This window comes from Pelophylax lessonae, assembly GCF_965119305.1.
Source record: "Pelophylax lessonae genome assembly, chromosome: 4".
NCBI classification, from domain to species: domain Eukaryota; kingdom Metazoa; phylum Chordata; class Amphibia; order Anura; family Ranidae; genus Pelophylax; species Pelophylax lessonae.
Genome location: NC_138771.1, coordinates 388,331,381 through 388,348,726, shown reverse-complemented (window position 1 = coordinate 388,348,726; position 17,346 = coordinate 388,331,381). Strand labels below are relative to the sequence as shown.

The following is a 17,346-nucleotide window of genomic DNA, read 5'->3' as shown; positions in this document are numbered from 1 at the left end:
AAGGTTCAGCTATGCCTACTTCTGGCTTCCTACTGACACCTCCTCTGTACGCTTCTGCATTCACAAACCACAGCATGTGATGACCCTTTGCTGTTGTTTCCAACCCCTCTGTACTGCTTCCAATTCAGCAAACAGCCTTGGTTGAACAGATAGTTACATGTGCAAATAAATTATGGTGCCCAAAGTACAGCTTTTAAAGGGTGTGTGTGTGTGTTTTTGAAATAGCAGGCCATCATCTGATTGGAGAGAGCCCATATGGTCCCCTGCTGAATACTGAAGAACTCCGTACTCATATGAGGAAGCTTGTGGCTCTGTGTGACCCTCTATATATGGTCCGATTGGCTGATCACCAGCCCTGCTCTCTATGGTCCAATTGGCTGATCACCAGCCCTGCTTTCTATGGTCCGATTGGCTGATCACCAGCCCTGCTTCCAACCTCGCGGCCCTCCAGGTGTTGCAGAACTACAAGTCCCATCATGCCCCTGCCTATGGGAGTCATACTTGGTGCAAAGCCTCATGGGACTTGTAGGTTTGCAACAGCTGGAGGGCCGCCAGTTTGACACCTGTGTGAGGCATTGGGGTGAGGCACGGCATGTATAAGCTCTGACTGATGACTTTGGGTGAAACGCAACCTACTGATTGGGGGAATTGCAGAGGCACTGGTGAAGCAAGTACCAAGCAGTGCAAATTCTATTTTTCCCTGAATATACAAAGGACACGTTTCCTTTATGTCTGTTTTAATAAAACCACAATAATGTCTGTATTATCACAGCTTATCTTCTCTCCACATGTTGCAGTGATATTTTATCACTGTTGGAGAAAAGTTTTAGCCTGTTAAGGTGTACGTTTAATAACCGGTGTTAATTCTTGCATTATCACCGTTCTCCTAACACGCTCTAACACCACCAATTTTTACATCGGCTGTGAGGCTGTTTAGTAAACCGTGTTGTGTTGACTCCAGCTCGGTGATAAGCGGTGTTAGTTAGCAGCGTGTTAGCACCGTGTTAGAGAGTGGGGAAGGTTTAACTAGCTGCATTCACACTTGAGCGTAGCGTTTTACCGTGTTTTTTTACCGCGATTTTCAGGCGTTTTTGGAGGCAGGCATTGACATCTATCAAAAACGCTGGTAATCAGCCCAAAAAGAAGCTCATGTACTTTTTTCAGCTACAGGCGTTTTGCAAAACGCTCAGATGTGAACAGGGGCCATTTAAATTAATGGGGTTTTTTTTGTTGGGTGTTTTGGAACGTTTTTTTTGAGCGTTTTTGGAGCTGAAAAACACTCAAAAAGCACAGGTGTGAATTGAGCCTAAAGGAACATTGAGTCCCCGTTCACACTAAGGCGACCTGTGAGGCGACATGGTCGCCTCACAGGTCGCCGTAGGTCGCCTCCCATAGAGAAGCTGCGGACCCGTTCTAATAGGAGCGACACAAGTCGCTCCGACTTAGAAAAAGGGTCTGGAGCTTCTTTGGGGCGACCGCCATAGACTTCAATGTTATGAAGTCTGTGGCGGCCGCTCCGAGGTCACAGCGCGCTGCTCGCACCGTAGGGTCACTTGTATGTGAACGGGGCCTGAATGTTTCTCAGAGCTGTTGAAAAATAAAAAATAAACACATGTAAAAGCACATACACACCCTGACTAATATTCTAAAATATAAATTTACATATATTATTTTTTTAAAACTACTATTCCTCTACCATCCTCCACACTAAAGGATCATAAGTTAATCCTTAGAACTGAGTTATGGGGTTAAAATATAGCGAATAAAAAAAAAAAAACACACATTTAAAACCTATACATACTTTTGTTATTAAAAAAAAAATCTTTATTATTTTATTACCCTGCCATCCCTCCCACCTTAGCTAACTGCATTCATTTCCAGACACATTTCTTTTTCTCTTTTAGGGCTGGTTCACACGATGCCACTCATGAATTGCACAGAAATATACTGGGCATTCCTATGCGATTAAGACTGAATGCAAAATGTACTCCATTTGCGATTTGCAGTAGTGTCAATAGAAAGTTGACACCCCAAAAGCAGGTTGCATACGCATTGCATTTTCCCACACCCGCCCGCACTGGACTGCACGGCACAAAAGATCTGATTACAGTGCGGTTTAAAAAGTAGTGAATGCGGGGGCGTGACCGGATGTGAAGCGGACCAGACGTGCCTGCCTGGAGCTCCGGGGACCCTGACTAATCCTTCTTACTGCACATCCTTAACCCCGTTTTCCCTGCCATTACCGATCCGGTGGAGGGTCGGGACACTTGTGGGCTACATCCGACATGCCCGGGAAGTCCAAATCTGCCGCGAAACAGAAGCCGGCTTCCCCGCCGGCGGTGCCTCCGGACGCCATCTTGGAAGGCCTGCGCGCTCTGCTCACCAACATGGAGCTCCCGGCGGACTCTGTTGCTGCTCCAACCGCATCCATCCCGAGCCAGGCAAGTGACACTGCCATGATTTTGTCTGCCATTGAACAGAGTAAGACCTCCTTATTGGCCAGGATCGATTATTTAGCGGAGGAGTGTAATCTTATCCGGGCTGACTTAGACAAGATCAGGGGGAGGCTCACGGACACTGAACAGCGTATCTCCTTGGCTGAGGACCTCACTACCCAGCACTCTGCCTCCATTTCCTCCCTCCAGCATACAGTTCAGATGCTGCTGGCCAAGGCGGATGATGCGGAGAACCGCCAGCGGCGGAATAATGTGAGGGTACTGGGCCTGCCTGAAGGGGCTGAAGGGGATAGGCCTGCCGACTTTGCCGAACGTTTTTTTAAAGACCTCCTGCACCTCACTGACCTGGCGCCCACCTATGTCATTGAGAGGGCCCATAGAGTCCCTACAGGCCGTGTGATCCCTGGGGCCCCCCCTCGTCCCTTCTTAGTCCGCTTCCTGAACTATCGTGACAGGGACTGCATACTGAGTGAGGCCCGCAAGCATGACACTCTGCCGTATGAAAACGCTGCAGTCCATCTCTACCCTGATTTCTCTGCAGAGCTTCAGAAAAAGAGGAAGACCTTCAATGATGTGCGGCGGAGGCTCCGTGAAAAATAAATCAAGTATTCCATGCTCTACCCCAGCCGACTCCGTGTGCAACATGCTGGCTCTGTCAAGTTTTTTGATTCTCCTGATGATGCGGATGCTTGGTTGCTCAGCCTGCGGTGAGCTTCCATGTCCCTGCTCTGTTGGCCTTGTGATGGCTGAACTCCCTGTTCCCCCCTCCGTGTCCCCTTTGAGTTGTCTTGTTGGACTGTGAATGGCGGGGACCCCCTCTTCCCGGATGATCTCTGACTCTCCTCCACTTCAATGCCCCTGAGTAGTTTTTTCTTCCCTTATTTTTTGCTGTTATCCCTTTTTACCCATGTGTCCCTGGAGCTAGGGCTGGTGACAGCCTCTATTTGCCTTTTACTACAGGATTGCTACTACTGGTCCTCAGGACTGTTGAGGCCGTCGGCCAGCCTTGCCTCTGGTTAGCCCTCCGGACACTCCCTTCCTGGCCTAGTGCCAGATGACTATTGTCTGTCTAGGCATTTTTCCTAGTCGATAGTGTGCTGTTTTTTCTTCTAGGTTTTTGGGATGAAGTTGGCCTGTAGCACTGTTGCTTTCTGGCTGACAGGGGTTTATATGTGTTCTTGTTTTTTTTCACTTTTTTCTGTTTTTCTTTTTTTTTTGGCTGCATACCTGTGCTGTGTTCTACTATTCATTGTGCAATGTGCTATTTCACTGTGTGTCGCTGACTCCCAGTGGGTCGTGGTCCGAGCTGTCTTCTTCCCTGCACTTGATACTGAGGGGTTGCCTGGTTGGTTTCTCACCTGGCCCCTGGCTCCCCCGCCGATGTTCCTGTCCCATTTTCCCTCCCTTTGCTATGGCTGACCGCATTAAGGTGCTATCTTGGAATGTGCGGGGCCTTAATAGCAAGTTCAAACGTGCTCTTTTATTCAAATACCTCCAATCCTCTAAACCGCATGTGGATTTCCTCCAGGAAACCCATCTGACGGGGAGTGCTGTATTAGCCCTACGCAGGCGCTGGGTGTGTCATACCTTCCACGCTACCTACTCCACTTATGCTAGGGGGACCTCCATCTTGGTGCATAGGGCCCTGCCCTGTCGTGTCGAGAGGGTTATCATGGACCCCAAGGGTCAATATGTTATCCTGGCTCTTGAGATTGTGGGTAAACTGTTCATTTTTGTCAATGTGTATGTCCCCCCACCCTTTTCTAGTGCTGTATTATACCACATCTATGATCGTTTGGCCGAATTCTCGACCCAGCGCATCTTTGTGGCAGGGGATTTTAAAGCGGTTGTATCCCGCTTTTTGACACTTTTACCTACAGGTAAGCCTATAATAAGGCTTACCTGTAGGTACAAATAATATCTCCTAAACCGGCACGGTTTAGGAGATATTTACAGTGCATGCAGCCGCTCGCGCGCTCTGAAGGTCCGGGGGGACCTTCAATTAACTTGCCGGGAGCTTGCCGGAAAAATCACTCCCACGCGCATGCGCGGGAGTGACGTCATCGCGGCTCGGGCCAATCAGCGTGCTGGAGCCGTCTCTTCCGGCCAATCAGCGCGCCGGAGCCGCCGAACCCGGAAGAGATGACGACGGATCATGGCAGCGCCCGCATCGATGTCCGGGGGTCCGTGTCGGGGCTTCGTTTTAAGGTAAGTTAAACATAATGGGCTAGTATGCGATGCATACTAGCTCATTATGCCTTTGTCTTGCAGGTTTTTTTTTATTTTTTTTTTCATAGGGTTTACAACCGCTTTAACAGTATCCTGGATGGTGACTTGGAAACCTCGAATGTGAATCGCCAATCCTGCTCTGAGCTGTTCACCTGGGCCTCGACTTTGCAGCTTACAGAACTGTGGAGGTGGAAGCACCCGCAAGATCGGTTCTATTCTCGCGTGTCCTCGTCGCATCACTCTGGCTCCCGTATAGATCTTGCTTTCTGCTCCCCCTCAGTCCTGCCATTTGTGCTGTCGGCCAGCTACTTGCCCGCCGGTCTCTCGGATCACTCGCCGCTCGAGATTCAGCTGCGGCTGGGGGATCCGGGTGAGCGGGGCGGCTGGAGGCTGGGCTGTGGGTGGCTTCAGAATCAACGGGTGGTGGAGGGGATGTCTGGTAAGATTGCCCAGCATTGGGAGGTTAACGACCTCACCACATCCGCCTTGGTGTGTTGGGATGCTTTCAAGGCCACTGTTCGTGACGACTATATCTCCGCTATTAAGGCTGCCCGGGTGGAGTGCGTCTCGGTGAGGACGGACTTGGAGGAGGCGGTAACGGAGTCCGAGCCAGCGTTTGCCTTGGATCCCTCCCCTGAGTCGTACTCCTCCCTGGCTCAGGCTCGGAGGGCGCTGCACCTACATGTGTCATTGGCCGCTGGGGCGGAGGTGGGGTCGTTGCGGGCCAGGATATTTGAGTCCGGGGATAAAAATGGCAGGCTTCTGGCTAACTTGTCTGCGGACTCTAGATTCCAAACGGTGGTCCCAGTTGTACATTCTGCGGATGGCAGTGTCCTTCGGGATCCTGCTGATATTCTCCTAGAATTTCGTAATTTCTATGAACGTGTGTACCGGGCGGACCCTCCCCCGCCGGGGGGTAGGGACTTGGGGTCTCTCGGGGAGTTGGCGCTGCCTACTCTGGCCCCGGAGGATGTGGCTCTCCTAGAGGCGGACTTTACGTTGGAGGAGGTTGAGCTGGCTATTCGCTCCCTCCCCCCCGGGAAGACCCCTGGTCCCGATGGCCTGCCGGGGGATTGGTACAAGATGTATGTCTCCGAACTAGCTCCTAGGCTCTTGAAGACATATGCCTCTCGCCTGGACTTGGGGGCTCTCCCGGAGTCCATGTCTTTGGCACACATAGTCTTAATTCATAAACCTGGGAAGGACCCCACTCTGTGCTCGGCCTACAGGCCCATTTCTCTTTTGAATTATGACCTGAAAATACTTACCAAACTGCTTGCTACCAGGTTGATGAAGGTCCTTCCCTACTTGGTCAACATGGACCAGACTGGTTTCATGCCAGGCAAATCCACTGATATTAACATACGTAGAGTGTTTACTCATTTGCAGGTCCCAGCGGAGGCTCAGGGTACACGTGTGATGGTGGCGCTTGATTTGGAAAAGGCATTTGATTCGGTAGACTGGTCCTATATGATGATGGTTCTGGAAACGTTTGGCTTTGGCCCTGTTTTTCGTAAATGGGTTGCCATGCTTTATGCCCACCCCAGTGCTCAGATTAAGTTTGGGGGGGGGGCTGTCTTGTCCCTTTTCGATCGCGCGGGGCACCCGCTCTCACCTGCCTTGTTTTCCTTGGCTGTCGAGCCTCTGGCGGCGGCTGTTCGTGGCTCCGGGGCGGTCGGGGGGATCCGGGTGGGGTCCTTGGAGGAAAAAGTTGGCGCTTTATGCTGATATTATCCTTTTCCTCCGGGATCCCGGCCGGTCGCTCCGTTCGGCCCTGGATCTATTGGCAGCCTTCTCCACCTTGTCTGCCCTGCTAGTGAACTGGGACAAGTCGCTTATCCTTCCGGTGGACGCGGGGGCTCGGGCCCACGCGGACCCGTCTTTACCCCTGTGTTGGACTGACAGGCTTAAATATCTGGGCATAGTGATCTCCCCCAACATTCGAGACTTTTGTGACCTTAATTTATCTCCCCTTCTGTTGAAATTCGGGACTAAGCTGCGCTCCTGGGCTAATCTCCCTTTGACCCTGATTGGCCGCATTAACCTGGTCAAAATGAAGCTGTTGCCCCCTCTCCTATATGTACTTCGTCACTCCCCAGTCTGGATACCGAAGGCCGTTTTTCGTCGGCTTCATTCTCGCATCCTTTCTTTTATTTGGGGTTCTCGCCCTCCTAGACTTCGACTGACGATCTTACAGCGACCCTGGACTCGGGGGGGACTGGCGTGCCCGGATTTTTTCTGATACTTCGTGGTGGGACTTTTGACGCATGCCCACAACTGGCTGATGCTGCGGTGGCCCTGGAGGCGGCCCTGCTGGACTCCTATGAGGCCTTACGCAACTTGTTGCTACGTGGACCGAAAGCCCCGTACCCTGTCACTGTCTCGATGATGGCGATGATCAGGGCATTGAAGCTGCAATCTCCATACATTCGGTTGGGACCTGGTCGTCGATCCCCGAATTCCCCCCTGTGGATGAATCCGGAGTTCTTCTCCATCCTGGATCCCTCCGTATGGGCCTCCAAGGGTATACTGTATCTATCTCACATTTGTCGGGGGGAGACGCTTGCGACATTTGACCAACTGAAGACTGACTTTTCCCTACCCAATTCCCACTTTTTCAGGTACCTGCAGCTCCACCACGCCTTCTATAAACAGTTTAATGACTCTCGTTGTGACTTCACGCTAGCTGACTTGGAGGCCATTCTCCGAAACGATACTTTGAAAAAAACCCTCTCTACCATATATAGCACCCTGCTCCCTAGTGTGCACTCTGGGCTGGAGGCTCTGCAGGCCTTTTGGGTGGCCGAGGCTCCAGGCCTGGATGCGGAGGACTGGGAGGACGTCTGGGACTACCCATTCCGTCACCTGGTGGCCGCCAGGGACCGCCTTGTGCAGTTTAAAATCCTTCATAGGTTTCATCTAACCCCAACTAGACTGCACAGGGCCTTCCCTGATACGCCTGCGGTCTGCTGGCGCTGCGGTGCGCCGGACCCCACATACACCCACATGCTTTGGCATTGCCCACCCTTGGTGGCATACTGGACCCGGATTCTGGACTTTGTTGCTCAAGTGACCACCATCCACGTGCCTTTAAAGCTTGAGTATTGCATCCTGGGACTTGTCAATGATCTGGCCCACTCAGTAGCGGCTCGCACTCTTTTAGGTCTTTTATTGTTCTACGCTAGGAAATTGGTGGTTCTCCACTGGCGGAAGCCTGCTTCACCCACCATTTCCTTGTGGAAATCCCTAGTGAACTCAGTAATCCCACTTTACAAAGCGACCTACGTTAACAGGGGCTGCCCGAAAAAATTCTCGAAGGTGTGGGACATCTGGTTGGAGTCTGGTGACACTACTAATGACACAGAGCTCCGCTGTGTCGACTCAGGGACCCTAATTGTAATTAACGGTGCCAATTGTTTCCCCCACATGCAGTGGACTTTGTACTCTGTTATCCTACTGGACTGCTGGACCTTCACACAGTGAACGGATTGCTCCTGTCACCGGGATCCTTGTGGGTTGAGCGCCCTTATGTAGTAGCAGTTGGGTGCAGCCTTGTCTGGGGTTGTTTTTGCCTATTTTTTTGTTGCTGTGTGTTTTATATTTTATTTTGCCTTTTCTTTTCTTTCCTTTTTTGTTGTTGAGCCAGGGAATGCCCAATGGCTCTGTTTTGTATGCTGTTTTTTTTCAAAACCAATAAAAAGAATTTTCAAAAAAAAAAAAAAAAGTAGTGAATGCACTACTTTTGGTGCAGCGTGGTGTAATTTTAGCCAATTCAAAACAAATTGGCTGAAATGGCACTGCATAGAACCACATGTAAATCGCACAGGAATGCACAGCTCATGTCTGTGCGATGCATGTGTAGGCATATTATGAACCGGCCCTGAATGGGCTAAAATTGCACTACGCTGCGCTAAAAGTAGTGCATGCACTACTTTTTAAACCGCACTGTAACCAGATCGCATGGTACAAAAGTACTATGCGATCCAGTGTGGGCAAACGCACTGCATTTCCAACCTGCATTTGGGGTGTCATTACCTTTCTATTGACACCCACTGCAGATCACAAACGTAATGCATTTTGCATGCCTTCTGATCGCACAGGAACTCACAGTGCATTTCTGTGTGATTCATGTGCCGGCATGGTGTGAATCGGCCCTTAAAAGTACATATCAATCCTACGTGTCAGCTGCCAAGCATCAGACATGCTAAGGCATACATTAATATATGTTTTTTTTTTTTTTCAACCACCGAGTTAAACAAAAAAATGACTTGATTCACCCATTCACACATTCCATTTATGTGGACAGGGGAATCATTTCCACTGAGCTATTGTGTGTTGGCCACAGGGATATTTCCCCTCTGTCAGAATACTGATCAGTACTGCAGGCTATAGCTGGCAGCACTAATTGATCAGGGAAAACCCAGACAGGCTGGTTGTACAGAAATCAATCTACCACTCAACTTCTGTACAACCAGCCTGCCCGTACATTGATGGAATTTCAGTTGGTCCGTGCTGAACCAGCCAAATTTCCATCCATGTATGACTGGCTTAAGATAGTGGTCTCATGCAGTAAGAAATATGCACCTCCCTGTCATTGAGGTCTACTGTTCTCCTTTATCAGCCCAGAGGTCCACTCTGCTCTGCCATTATATATGCGTGATATGTGAGTGCTGCAGACACAGGGTTCTAGATGAACACATACCCTGCAGTCTACAATAGTGTTGTCCTGAAGCACTTACTGACCACAATGAGCAGTAAAATTCCTGTTCTACACTGAAAAAAGGCCTTAACACCTGGTCTGACTAGGTGTTAAATTCAGGAGATTTAACACCAAGTTTACACTGGTTTTAAGACTCTTCTGAGCTAACACGGGTTACTAAACAGGTACATTCCTATACTAACACTGTCGTTATCACAGAGACAACGCCGTAAGGTGAAGAGACGTGATATTTGGTTCCAACCTTAGTTAACACGGTTTACTAAACACGTCTTAGGAAATTATCCCCTTGATTCTCTGTGATAAAGCCTAACACCACTTAACACCCATTTAACACCGGTTACTAAACGTACACCTACAGTCAGGTCCATAAATATTGGGACATGGACACAATTCTAATCTTTTTGGCTCTATACACCACCACAATGGATTTGAAATGAAACAAACAAGATGTGCTTTAACTGCAGACTTCGAGTTTTAATTTGAGGGTATTTACATCCAAATCAGGTGAACGGTGTAGGCATAACAACAGTTTGTATATGTGCCTCCCACTTTTTAAGGGACCAAAAGTAATGGGACAGATTAACAATCATAAATCAAACTTTCACTTTTTAATACTTGGTTGCAAATCCTTCGCAGTCAATTACAGCCTGAAGTCTGGAATGCATAGACATCACCAGATGCTGGGTTTCATCCCTGATGATGCTCTGGCAGGGCCTCTACTGCAACTGTCTTCAGTTCCTGCTTGTTCTTGGGGCATTTTCCCTTCCGTTTTGTCTTCAGCAAGTGAAATGCATGCTCAATCGGATTCAGGTCAGGTGATTGACTTGGCCATTGCATAACATTCCACTTCTTTCCCTTAAAAAACTCTTTGGTTGCTTTTGCAGTATGCTTCGGGTCATTGTCCATCTGCACTGTGAAGCGCTGTCCAATGAGTTCTGAAGCATTTGGCTGAATATGAGCAGATAATATTGCCCGACACACTTCAGAATTCATGCTGCTGCTTTTGTCAGCAGTCACATCATCAATAAATACAAGAGAACCAGTTCCATTGGCAGCCATACATGCCCACGCCATGACACTACCACCACCTGCTTCACTGATGAGGTGGTATGCTTTGGATCATGAGCAGTTCCTTTCCTTCTCCATACTCTTCTCTTCCCATCACTCTGGTACAAGTTGACCTTGGTCTCATCTGTCCATAGGATATTGTTCCAGAACTGTGAAGGCTTTTTTAGATTTTGTTTGGCAAACTCTAATCTGGCCTTGTCTTGTCTTTATTCACTCTGAAGTTTTCTCTTGATTGTGGACTTTGACACACATACACTTACCTCCTGGAGAGTGTTCTTGATCTGGCCAACTGTTGTGAAGGGTGTTTTCTTCACCAGGGAAAGAATTCTTCGGTCATTCACCACAGTTGTTTTCCATGGTCTTCTGGGTCTTTTGGTGTTGCTGAGCTCACTGGTGCGTTCTTTCTTTTTAAGGATGTTCCAAACAGTTGATTTGGCCACACCTAATGTTTTTGCTATCTCTCTGATGGGTTTGTTTTGTTTTTTTCAGCCTAATGATGTCTTGTTTCACAGATAGTGACAGCTCTTTGGATCTCATATTAAGAGTTGACAGCAACAGATTCCAAATGCAAATAGCACACTTGAAATGAACTCTGGACCTTCTATCTGCTCCTTGTAAATGGGATAATGAGGGAATAACACACACCTGGTCATGGAACAGCTGAGCAGCCAATTGTCCCATTACTTTTGGTCCCTTTAAAAAGTGGGAGGCACATATACAAACTGTTGTAATTCCTACACCTTTTACATGATTTGGATGTAAATATCCTCAAATTAAAGCTGAAAGTCTGCAGTTAAAGCACATCTTGTTTGTTTCATTTCAAATCCATAGTGGTGGTGTATAGAGCCAAAAAGATTAGAATTGTGTCCATGTCCCAATATTTATGAACCTGACTGTAAGTTGGCTGAATTATCACAGTGATATGTGATGAATAAGCAGCAGTAAAACCTCACCAGGATTTGAAGAGAAAAGCCTAGAGAGATCAGAAATGCATTAGAAGGATGCATACAGGCATCTGCAGGTGGAAGCTTATGATCCTGAAAGACAGGATCATAGGCATATGGCCTGGAGACTCATTCACTCACACATTCCCTCAGCTTAACCTTCCCTCTCTGCTCCAGTGTTTAACATTGGCTGCCTTCTCCCATTCCCAATATCCCTGACCCAACCCATTGCATTACCCCCCACTGCCTGCTCTCTCCCTCATTCTTCTGCCATCATGCTATTGCCCCTCCTATCCCCCTACATTTTCTCTTTTGAGTACATTTTTGTTTTAGATTTTTTTTTTTTTTTCAAAAATCTATCGGGGTTGATTTACTATTGCACACTAGTGTTTTTTTAAAGGATAAGTTCGCCTTTGGTAACGTTACATTTTTCAACCTGTTTTCTAGGGTGGAACATGTCACATATTCCCAATGCTGACGCTCCGCCCCCCCCCCCCCCCAATGACAGCAGTACGGGAACAAATTTCCAGTACTAGCTGTCGCTTTTTGAAATCAGCTCTGTTTTTGAAAATCAGCTTTCTGTGTGAATGAACTACAAGCCCACATATCCTTTACAGTTGTTGCCTTGCAGTTCTCAATGAACTTTCAATGGTAGTTCATTGATTTCTTCCTGTCCTGTGCCTGCCTGTATGGGTACACAGATAATTCTGAAGATCTGAACGCCACCAGTGATCTGCTAATGACTTGTGGAATGCTTTACAGGCTCCAAAAGATAAAAATAATGCTCATTTTTTTTTATCTGCAATAAAATGTGCATTTTATCTATTTATTTTTCTTTTCTAAAAGGTGAACTTTTCCTTGTCTGCTAATAGAGCTATTTAGACGTGCGCCGAATGGAAATTTTGGCAAACCAAAAAAAGACTTGTATGAAAATATATATTTAAAAACGAAGTGTAATTGACTTCTTAATATCATGAATTTAAATGAAATATTAATTTCTTTTACTTCCTCCGACAGTCGCCGCCCACTCATACAGTCTTCACCAATGGGGTATTGACTTCATCTCCACAGGAGTAACTAGGCATAAGACTTGTTAAAAAAAAAAAGCATTTACATAGACACACCCATGGGGGCTGTCCCACTGGTCCAATACCCCCCCCTGCTATCAGCCATCCCAACTCAGTTTGTCTTCTGCCTAGTTAAGGAGTAAGATAGGCTTTCCTGTGCTGGGGCTTCAGTCGCAGCCTTCTTCTTCTATTTTATGATTTTATTTACTGCTAATGTGTTTTTTTTTTTTTTTTTTTCTTTGCACTACTAGCTGTTTATTTTGTCAGCGTTAGTCGGATCTTCGGATGAAGACGGTGTTTGCGGAGCTGGGAGTCGGTCTGCTCATCCTGGTTTTCCAGGACAGAGGGCCTGATGGAATCCCAGCCGCCATCGAGCATTTAGCGGGCTATGTGTTCGCCCTGGCCTCGCAAACGACCCATCCCTGTCCTCGGCGATGCAGCCTGCGAGGTGGCTACTTCACCTGGACGTCTCTTCCACAGTTCTCCGTGCACTGTTAGCGTCCTGCGTTTTTTGGCTGACGGCACCCATGCCATCTGAGGGTGGGCGGTTTCCCGTCGATGAGAGGCACCCCACGCCATCGGGTACAGGACAGTAAGTACATTCTGTGTGGGGCCTCTGTCTGGGGCTGGCAGTCCTGTGTGTCTGTGGTATCCCCTCATGTCTGTGCGTTTTTGGGCTCCCTGATCCCGGTTCCTGCAGGGGTTTTCTCTCACAGCCTGTGCGCTGTGTGGGTTGTGGGGGTCCCTCTCCTGTGTCACTTTAGGGTGCTTTTTGGAGGTACAGACACGTGTGGCGACCACTGCGGGTTAAAAACCGCCGGTCCGCCATTTTAGGTGTGGGCAGCATGTCTGGCTTCACTATGGGCGCTTATACAGCATTGTATAGCCCTGTACACACGTACCGATTGTCGGCCGAAAATGTTCGGCCGCCGAACGATCGGCCGATTTTCGGCTTGTTAGTATGATGCTGCCGACAGCGCACTTTCGGCCGAACAGAATCTGTCGTGCAAGCATTAAAATGTTTGTATGCCGACACCAGAACGGCCGATTGTTCGCCAGTCAGTACAGAATTCGGCCGACAGACAGCAGATTTGCAAGACTGGGCATGCTCAGAAAAGAAGAAACACAGGGAAAGTTAACCATCACATGACATCACTTCTGCAGTCGGTGGACAAAATTCGTGTGCAGTCTTTTGCACTTTTCAGTGGACACGACAGCCCGGGGACAAAAGACGGCCGATCGGTCGGCCGACGATCGGTACGTGTGTACGGGGCTTTAGTGGTGTATTTTGACGCCTTGCGGCGCCATCTTGTGTGTGGCAAACGTTTGTTCAGAGCACATGTCGGCGGCCATTTTACCGAAGCCTCCCATTACTTTTCATTGGCAACCATTTTTCCTTAGCTTGAAGCCTCAGTTCAGCCTCCTGTGGTGACATCACTTCCTCCTTTTACTCTGGAGAGTTCGGCTGCGGGGGTAACACTTGTGGGGGTCTGTCTGCTGTCTTTTTACTTGTGCAATCCTTCTGGCTATCAGTTCTCCTGATTGAGGGTCTGTGTTTTCACAGTCTTTGTAGCGGTGTGCTGCGGGGGTCCGCGGCGCGCTTAAAGGGCCAGTACCATATATATTGAAAAAAAAAAATATTTTTGTTTTTAACGTGGATTCTCAGGACAGCAAATTTCCCACAGCCCTGGTGGCGGTATTCAGGTTCCTCTGAATCCTCTGCTCTGTCTACTTTGTCTGCTGCAGTGGAGACTTTGGTGTCCAAAGTGGAGATTCTGATGTCTGAACGTGCTACCAGGAAAAGGCCTTGTTTGTCCTTGTCTTCTGATTCTGAATCTGATATGGTTGCCATAGGTGCCGTACCCCTTGAGGGGGTCTCGCTCTTCTCAGTCTGAGGGGGAGGCGGATGTTGCAGGGTTGGATGATTCCCCCTTGGGACGGCCGAGGACCGCGCTGCTATGCATGCGCTGATTCTTGCCATTAAAGAAACACATTTAGATGATGAGCCCAATCCTCCGGGCATTGTTTCCTCTTTTGGCACACACAGGACCCGCAAGGTGGCGCAGGTGTTCCCTTGACCCGCTGAGTTTCACGCTACTGTGAATGATCAATGGCGTCATTTAAAACTCACCTTTGTGGTGCCAAAAAAGTTTCAACTCCTTTATCCGTTTGCGTCTCCTACGGATTCGCGCTGGTGTGTGGCCCCTCAGGTGGATCACACTGTGGCCAGATTGAACAAGGCCACTCTAGTACCCACCGAAGATTCTCCGGTGTTTAGGGATGCTACGGATAAGAGAATGGAATCACTTGCCCGCCATGCCTACATGGTGGCAGGTTCCCTGCTAAAGCCCATTTTTGTCTCTGTCATGGTGGCTCAGGCTGTGGCGGACTAGACCAAGGTGCTAAGACGCACCCTCGTGGCTGATTCCGCTCCTCCTACTACTGTGGCGATGTAGGAGGTGTTGGCTGCTCTGAATTCCGGACAGATGGGTTCAGGAAATCATTTGATCGGGTTCACAGGGATAAGTGGTACTTCGTCTGGATCCGTCCTTCCTTCCAAAGGTAATTTCCAGTTTTAACTTAAATGAGGACATTGTGTTACCCTCTGTGTCCTAAGCCAAAAAACATCCTAAGGAGTTTGCACTGCATACTCTGGATGTGGTTTGGGCAATCTGGGTGTACTTGGCGACTACCGAGTCTTTTTCGAATGTCAGATTCGCTCTTTATTCTCACGGATGGTCCAAAGAAAGGGCTGCCTGCGTCTGCTGCGACTATTTCCAGATGGATCAGGCAGACAGTTGTGCAGGCTTATTCAATTAAGGGTCAGGTTCCACCTTTCCCTGTTAAGGCGCATTCTACTCGGGCGCTTAGTGTTTCCTGGGCTTTTCACCATCAGGCATCTGTGCTTCAGGTTTGCAAGGCGGCTACCTGGTCGTCTGTTCACACCTTTACCAAATTTTATGAGTTAGATGTGCTGGCATCTGCGGATGCCTCTTTTGGCCGCAACATTTTGCAGGCTGCTGTTTAGGGGGCTTTTTGGCCTTCCTTGAGGGTGTTTACTGTTTGTTTCAGGTGGACCTCCTCTTGTTCTGATGAGTCCTATGTTGCCTGGTTGGCTATGTTTAGTTTTTTTTTTTTTCTGCTGTTCCCACCTCTCGGTTTATGGCACTGCTTTGGGATGTCCCTACTGATTTGCATCAGAAACTGCATCCGTCAATGGATGATAGAGAAAACCTGGATTTTTGACTTACCGTAAAATCGGTTTGCAAAGGTGAACAGAGAAGCCAAACACCACATGTGAAAAGAAGCAAGGTTGAAGCACTGCAGCAAGGAGTTTACTGAAACGATATGCAGGTGAATCAGAATTGCCTTGGCTGTAGCTAGAAATGACAGTGCTGCAGATAAAACGTCAAAAAGACGTCCCCTAGGCTAAGCCTGTGTTTGTTGGTGTGTTCTGGAACTGCTACCTGGGCCTGGAAGCCTCTGGACAGATGATGGTGACTTTTTATCTGGAGTTATGAGAAGATACAGGTCCATATCCATGGTTGTGTACTGACGTTATGCTGAGTTTCGCTCACTGTTGGTGATTGACACTTTCATGTTCTGATGAGTTTGAATTGCATGAGGGGTGAAGGAACCACACACGGTTGAGGTTTTGTCATTTTCATCACTGGTGTTACCCTCCCCATGTATGTGCTACATCTCTGTGTGTAGGTACTGCACCATGATCTGTTTTCTAATTTTTTCCTGCATATTGATCCACGGATAATATCCTTCTGGAGAAGCTCTTATCTACTTGAGGAGCCCAGTACTAGCAGTTACCTGTTTGGATATACATCAATAGGACTCCATATGCTTTGATGGACAAAATTTTGGTGGACTTCTCTTATGAACTATGGTCTTATATGGACTTTGGAATTTATGATCACCAAATACTTGGTTAACATATAGATGAGCGCTGCAATTTTATATTTTGATTTTATTTGATGTTTTGTTTAATAAATTTGCCAGCAGCTTTTTTGGGGTTTTTACGCTGATCTCTATTATCTTTTGATGAATATTCTGGAACTCAGCGCGATAAAGCTTTGCCTGAGTCACTGGACAAATTGTCTGCAAGGTTGTATCTTATGTCCATCATCAGGGGGGGCACCAAGAGTTTCTTGGCGCCCCAGGAGGTGGCCAAGATCCTGAAAAGGGCAGAAAATTTTGTTCCAGCCCTTTGCGCCGTGCATATCCCAGGAGTGGAGAACTGACAGGCGGATCAGGTGTTGGATCAGGGGGAATGGTCCCTGCACCCAGAGGTGTTTCACCTGTTGTGTGTCCGGTGGGGGACACCCGATGTAGACCTATTGGCCTCTTGTCTCAACAAAAAGGTACAGAGGTGTGTAGCCAGGTCTCGGGATCCTCTGGCTGACGCCACAGACACACTGGTGGCTCCTTGGGGTAAGTATCAGCTGATTTATGTGTTTCCTCCCTTGAAACTTCTGCCGAGGCTTCTGCTCAGGATAGAGGTGGAAGGGATTCTGGTCATTCTGGTTCCCCCAGACTGGCCTCGCCGGTCTTGGTACGCAGATCTGGTAAGGTTGGTCGCCGATGCTGCTTGGAGACTTCCTCTCAGGGAAAATCTGCTGTCTCGAGGGCCGATCTTCCATCCTGCTTTACAATTCCTGGCTTTACCGGCGTGGCTGTTGAAAGCCAGGTATTTGAAGGATAGAGGTCTTTCGGATTCAGTGATTCCTACACTACTGAAGGCCAGGAAGTCTACTTCCAGGAAGATCTATCAATTGTATGTGGAAATCGTACATTTCATGGTGTGAATCGTTGAAGGTGCACCCTCGCTTGTTCTCCGTGGCTAGGGTTTT

At 48.3% G+C, this 17,346-nt stretch overlaps 1 protein-coding gene across 1 annotated transcript in view; it reads left to right on the top strand.

Moving 5' to 3' along the window:
- Window positions 1-17,346, top strand: part of PFDN1 (prefoldin subunit 1) — a 127,770-nt gene that overhangs the window by 727 nt on the left and 109,697 nt on the right. The window lies entirely within an intron of this gene.